This window comes from Fragaria vesca, linkage group LG3 (genome assembly GCF_000184155.1).
Source record: "Fragaria vesca subsp. vesca linkage group LG3, FraVesHawaii_1.0, whole genome shotgun sequence".
In the NCBI taxonomy this organism is placed as follows: Eukaryota; Viridiplantae; Streptophyta; class Magnoliopsida; order Rosales; family Rosaceae; genus Fragaria; species Fragaria vesca.
In genome coordinates this window covers 1,820,263-1,827,522 of record NC_020493.1, presented here as the reverse complement: position 1 = coordinate 1,827,522, position 7,260 = coordinate 1,820,263, and the positions used below count along the sequence as shown (strand labels likewise).

Below are 7,260 nucleotides of genomic sequence, written 5' to 3'. Positions count from 1 at the left end.
ACAGTGTGAAAATACATATAAATATGAGAATATACTTGTTAAAATACACGAATTCTTATGAAATATACACACACACACACATATATAATTGGTCCAAGAAAAAACAATTTCTTACAAAAGAAAAAAATTACATATATATATAATTCGTCCAAAATAAAGTTTATAGGTAATCATCCAAAAGAAGTTCGATAGAGATTTTTCTATTTTTTATTTTATTTTATTTTTTAAATTTGATATAGAATATGGCATATAGATATCATAATTTTATTGTGCAAAAATAAAATATTAAAATTTATAAGTTAAAAGTCTAGAACTAAATTTTGATTTACAAAGATAGAAGGAAATTTAAATAAATTTATAAAATTAATTTATAATATAAAAGCCTAATTTGGTATGATTATTAACTTGGTCATTATTAATAAATTAATTAAATTTGGTATGTAGCATCTATTAATTGTTAAGGTTAATATTGTATTTTTATCTAAGAATGAAATGTCATGATTTAATAAATTGATGATGTGTCTATGTGACATAACATGCCACATAAGATTAAGGCCATAAATCTTAGGCCTTATTAAGCCCTCTAGCACTACCCTTCTCTCAATGCACTATGTATCATCTTTGTTTTTATTTCTTTACGAGCGAAATTACAAGTCATCTTAGTTACGTTAACATAGTAACATTTTCGTCTTATTTGTATTCGGACCAAGATCCACGTTGTTTACTACCGTGTTTAAGCAAAAAGAGGGCAGAGACTCTGATGACTGTGAGCTCTATACGAACGACTATACACCAAAACCCAAAACCCCTAAACATTTCCCTCTCTTTTTTTCTTACACAAAAAAAATAAATAAAATGTTCTCTCCGGGAACGAAGCGGACCAACGCCAACCCTCGCCGCGACCAAGGCTCTCCGGCCACTCCACTCTCCGAGATCCGCCGCTCCTCCCCGGACAGTTCCGTCCCCAATCGGCCCTCCACCGGCACTCCCGCCCCCTGGGCTCCTCGCCTCTCCGTCCTGGCCAGGTACTGCTCAATTAGGTCTCTCGATTCTCTGTTAGGGCTTAATTTCTTGGTTGCAATCGTGATTAGCAGAGCTGCGTTAGTGAATCTTATAGTTAATTTGAGCTGTTTCTGCAATTTCTAGGGTTAATCAAAACGAGAAAGGGGATGAAATCAAGCCTGTATACGTCGGAGAGTTTCCGCAGGTCGTTCGTGACGAACAGGCCAGTATGCTGCAGAAGCATGTCCATGGTTAATATAGTGTTTCCTCCATATTTAGCTTGGTTTTTCAAAACAAGATTGCTGCTTTGAGACTGTGTTTATGTTGAATTTTTGTTTGCAGGTGATGCTTCGGTGTCCGGTGGAATGGAGAGAGGGACATCACTGGCGTGGATTGTATGCGGAAGCAGGCTCTTTGTGTGGAGTTTTCTGTCTCCTGCTTCGGTGGCGAATTGCGCTGTGCTTGAGATCCCTGGGAGTGTTTTTGAAGGTGGGGAGGCCGGGAGGGGCGGTGGGAGCGCGTGGATGATTCGTGTTGTTAGTTGGGATAGTATGTCTGTGAGAACGAAGAAAGTTGTGAAGCAATGTAGCTCGGCTGGGATTGTACTGTGTAATAAAAAAACTCGGGCTATTGTGTATTGGCATGATATTTACGGTGAAGGGAGAGCTGATCCGGTTGTTAGTGTTGCGTCTTCTGATGAATTGGAGGTGGTGTCGTCCTCACCTGTTGATAGGAAGACCCCCCAAAGGAGGCAGCAGTTGCTTAGCAGGCATAGGAGTAGTTTGAGTGGATCTTCTACTTTTAACTCTTTGATTGTGTGCGCTGTCCCTGATTCCCGTTTTGAGTGTGTTGCAGTTGCCTGTAGTTCAAATGGTGAGCTATGGCGGTTTCATTGTAGCCCCTCGGGTGTTAGCCGTAAGAAAGTATATCAGGACAATCAGATTTCATCCTCCCAAGGTGGTGACAATGACATCAAGGGCTATCCAAGGTCACTGACCTGGTGTTTTCCAAATCTTCAAGTGGTGGAATCCCACCGGCAATTTGTTGTTCTGACAGATCGCGAGATGCAATGTTTTAGCATTGAACTTTCTCCTGATTATGTTGTGTCAAAGCTCTGGTCTCATGAGATTATTGGCTCAGATGGTGACAAGGGTATCAAAAAGGATTTGGCTGGCCAGAAGCGAATCTGGCCTCTTGACATGCAGGTAGACTATCATGGTAAAGTGATTACCATTCTAGTTGCTATTATCTGCTTGGACCGGGGTAGTGGTTCAAGCTACACACAGTATTCTCTTTTAACCATGCAGTATAAATCTGGAGGTAGTATAGTATCTACTCAAGAAACAGTTTTAGAGAGAAAAGATCCTATCCAGGTGATCATTCCAAAAGCAAGAATAGAAGATGAAGACTTCTTATTTTCCATGAGACTACGGGTAGGGGGAAAGCCTTCCGGATCAGCAATTATTCTTTCTGGTGATGGAACTGCTACAGTATCCCATTATTATAGAACGACCACACGGCTCTATAGATTTGACCTACCTTATGATGCTGGAAAGGTTCTAGATGCTTCAATTCTTCCCTCGACAGATGACGGTGAAGAAGGAGCATGGGTTGTTCTAACTGAGAAGGCAGGAATATGGGCAATACCTGAGAAGGCTGTTATGATTGGTGGAGTTGAACCTCCTGAGCGAAGTCTATCCCGTAAAGGTAGCTCCAATGAAGGGTCCGCACAAGAAGAGAGAAAGAACCTTACATTTGCAGGGAATCTTGCTCCTAGAAGGGCTAGTTCTGAAGCATGGGATGCTGGTGAGAGACAAAGGGTTATGCCCGTAATCGCACGTCAAAGTGCCCAAGATGAAGAATCAGAAACTTTACTGAACCAGCTTTTCCATGATTATCATTTACATGGGCAGGTTGATGCATCACTTGAAAAACTAAAAAATGCGGGGGCTTTTGAAAGGGATAGAGAGACAAATGTTTTTGCACGACTGAGCAAGTCAATTGTTGATACCTTAGCTAAACATTGGACAACAACCAGGGGAGCTGAGATTTTGTCAATGGCCGTGGTATCCAACCAACTCACGGATAAGCAACAGAAGCATACGAAATTTCTGGAGTTTCTTGCTCTCTCCAAATGTCATGAGGAGCTGTGTTCTAGACAGAGTATGTCCTCATGCGTAAGCTACTTGCAACATTTGTTATTTTGATGTCAGCATGTCGAAATTAATGCAGTCAATGGTATAAAAACACACATATACTTGCATGCATGATTTACAAGTTATTTTCTTTGGATTGACACATATTGACTGATTAGGTTGGATTATATTCTAGAGGTTTATTTATTTATAAATTAGCTGGAGAATTATTTGTGAACCATGTAGGGAGATTCTTATGTTTTCTATTCTGCTCAATTGGTAATTTGTCTCTGCATTTCTTTGGACATATGGAGTATATTTATTACTTTGTAGGTGACTAAGGTGTCCTATATGGAATTAGAAGCGTAGTGAGTATATGGGTTAGTGGTTCAGTGGGCTGCTGTTGACCAAGCCTAAGATTGTAATTTTTACTTGGCAGGACATTCTTTGCAAATTATCTTGGAACACGGAGAAAAGCTTGCTGGAATGATTCAACTACGGGAATTGCAGAACATCATCAGCCAGAACCGCTCCAGTGGACTCATCACCTCCAGTTCTAGTCCAGAAAATCAAATATCTGGTGCTCTGTGGGATCTTATTCAATTAGTTGGTGATAGAGCCCGTCGGAATACAGTGCTTCTAATGGACAGGGACAATGCTGAAGTATTCTACAGTAAAGTTTCTGATCTTCAAGAAGTGTTTTCTTGCTTAGACAAGCAGCTGGAGTATGTAATCCCTTCAGAGCAGCCATTCAGGATTCAGGTCCAGAGAGCTTGTGAACTCTCAAATGCATGTGTTAGTATTGTACGTGCAGCCATGCAATACAGAAACACACATCACTTGTGGTATCCACCACCTGAGTGCTTAACACCTTGGTATTGCCAAGCTGTTGTACGCAATGGGATGTGGCAGGTTGCTTCCTTCATGCTGCAACTGTTAAAAGAAGCATCTCAAATTGATGTCTCTGCAAAATCAGATTTATATTCTCATCTAGAAGTGCTGGCTGAAGTTCTGCTCGAGGCATATGCTGGTTCTGTCACCGCTAAAGTTGAACTCGGTGACGAACACAAAGGCTTATTGGATGAGTATTGGAATAGAAGGGATGCTCTCCTAGACTCACTTTATCACCAAGTAAAAGATTCTGTGGAAGTTGGCCATGAGGTAATTTTTATCAAGCTTAGAAAGAATAATTATATATATATTATTTTTATTTTATTAGTATTTGTCCTGAACAATATCCTTGAACTTTCTCTTTGCAGAATTTGAATGATGGATCTGATGATATCAATGAAGAACTTTTGGGGAAGCTTTCGTCGTGTTTGCTTCCAATGGCGAAGCGGCATGAATGCTACAGTACTTTATGGAAAATATGCTGTGACATTAATGATTCTGAACTACTGAAAAATCTGATGGTATGATTTTGATTTTACTTGTTTATTATCAGTTTCTGAAACTTATGGAATGATTTACTAATGTCACTATTAACATTTTTAATAGAAATAATTAATATTATCTTTTAATTTTCTCATTCACTTGATGATGATTTATTTTATACAGCATGACAGCATGGGACCTAATGGTGGGTTCAGTTACTATGTGTTCAAACAACTATATGCGAGGAAACAATTTTCCAACCTTCTCAGGCTTGGGGAAGAGTTTCACGAAGCGCTCTCAATATTTTTAAAGTATCATCCAGATCTTCTGTGGCTTCATGAAGTGTTCCTTCATCAGTTTTCCTCAGCTTCAGACACTCTTCATGAATTAGCTCTTTCTCAAGAAGAAAGCTCAATTTCAGAGGCTGAAGATGGGACTGGTCCTGGGAATATGACCACATTACCGAAACTGGCAGATAGAAAGCGTCTTTTGAATCTCTCAAAAATAGCTGCAATTGCAGGTCCGTACTATTTTATCTTTACTTTTACTGCATGGCTTTTATTTGAACAGAGTTCTATTTTAATTGCCAATCAGCTGAGATAGTAATTAGTACGAACCGTAATGTTAAGCCACTTGAGTGACTGCATTCTCGCTATTTCTTGTGAGGTACTTTTTTTGGTGCGGGCTTCATTGGTATGAGTGTTTTTGACATCTCAAAGATAAAATAAACATCCCTTGCTAAAGAATTTGCTGTATAAACCTGAGGACTACTGTATATGTGTGAATTCAGGTTGTTGGAGCTGCTTTATTAAAGTAAGAATTAAATTCAGTTTACCCCACTGTGGTTTAGAGGTGAATTCATGTTAGTCCCTAAACTTTCAATTTCATCAGATTACCCCTCGAGCTCTTGTTTTTCTGTCTGCCGTCTCCTATCACTCATGCTCTGTCCAATTGGGACGTTGAAATTTGATGATGTGTGATGACGTTTTGGGGGTTGAGAAGCTAAATTACCAGAAAAACAAAAGCTCGGGGGTAATCTGATGAAATTGAAAGTTTAGGGACTAACATGAATTCACCTCTAAACCACAATGGGGTAAACTGAATTTAATTCTTAAAAGAATAACTGGGGAGGAAAATATGAGATAATTTCTTTCATGTTTGGTTACAGTGTACATGTTATCTGCTACATTTAGTGTTTATACTGGTGATGTGACCACTTAACTAATTTGCTTTTCTAGCAGGTAAGGATGCCGACTGTGAGATCAAGGTGAAGCGCATTGAGGCTGATTTGAGGATCCTAAAAGTGCAGGTTGGTTCAAACGAAAGTTTGTGGAATGAATTACTGCAACATCTTGGTCCATCTTTCGTAATGTAAAAGAGTTTTAACGTTCTCTATTCGGTGCCATTGTTCACCCCGTACATGTTCTCTTGCAGGAAGAAGTAATAGAACTCCTTTCTTCTATTGAAACAAAGAAAAACCTTGACCAGCGCCTACTTCATCCTGAAGATCTTATCAAGCTGTGCCTTGAAGGTGAAAGCGCAGAGCTCTCATTGCAGGCGTTTGATGTATTTGCATGGACCAGCTCCTCCTTTCGCCGGATCCATGCAAACCTCTTGGAGGATTGCTGGAGAAATGCGGCTGATCAAGATGATTGGAGTAAACTGTACCATGCATCGGTCTCTGAAGGGTGGAGTGATGAGGAAACTCTGCAGAACCTGAAAGACACGGTACTTTTTCAGGCTTCAAGTAGATGTTACGGGCCTGAAGCCGAGACTTTTGGAGAAGGGTTTGATGAAGTGCTCACACTGAGACAAGAAAATGTGGAGCCTTCAACCATGAAAGATTCAGTTTCTTCTGTGGAGGCCATACTTATGCAGCACAAGGATTACTCGGAGGCAGGAAAGCTGATGCTTACTGCAATCATGCTAGGGAGTTCACAGGATGATACCATAGAGGATGAGGGCCCTGTTCCTATGGAATGACAGTCAATAGTGATGAGTTTCTGGATTTGTTGTTGTTAGTGCTATTTTCTCAATGCGACTATAACCTCACAATTTGTACGTACCGGTTGATATCACAGTTCTCTAGTCTCTAATTTTGATTTTTACCATCACTCATTATCCGGTACTGAGGGATAGTACATTTTTTTTTTTTAATTGTATGTTTTCCACCAGAATGCTTTGTTCGGAATATGAGCTCTGCTGGTCGAGTCACGCTTCTGGGTTTGTCAAGAACAAATCAACTGTAGGAAGAACAGGATATATGAACCTGCCAGATAGCTTGTGAGTTCATTTTTATTACCACGAATTAGAAGAGACTAGGTGATGCCCGCGCGTTGCCGCGGTTTGCAATGCAGGATATTAACTACCGCAACTGCTTCTGTTTTGTTCAATATTGTTGTTGTTTGATATGCCGATAGAATGCAGCAATATCACATAGGTGATGGACAAACTGCACTGACTTGGACAGTGATAAAAACCTGAAAATATTGCGAGTACATGGTGAGTACATTGACTACCATGTCCATCTCAATATTGTGATTTTCTAGCATTGTAAGTGGAAATAACAGTTTGCAATTGTAAGATATATAAATTGGTACGGAAGGACATTTTTTTAGCAAGACACGAACCAATTTTTCATATGTACATGGGACATCATAGTAGGTGCCATTAACATTAAGCTTGTGTGTGCAATTCAAACGCGCGGGCATCACACCTTCACCGAACAAAATCATTCAAAACCATCATA

At 39.8% G+C, this 7,260-nt stretch overlaps 1 pseudogene across 1 annotated transcript; it reads left to right on the top strand.

Moving 5' to 3' along the window:
* The first annotated feature begins 855 nt into the window (after positions 1–855).
* LOC101302147 lies at positions 856–6,738 on the top strand (annotated as a pseudogene). The gene is made up of 8 exons (XR_184348.1): positions 856–1,025; positions 1,147–1,262; positions 1,345–3,165; positions 3,577–4,286; positions 4,397–4,549; positions 4,695–5,031; positions 5,750–5,820; positions 5,946–6,738. The product of XR_184348.1 is annotated as an uncharacterized LOC101302147 (transcript).
* The last annotated feature ends 522 nt before the right edge of the window (positions 6,739–7,260 follow it).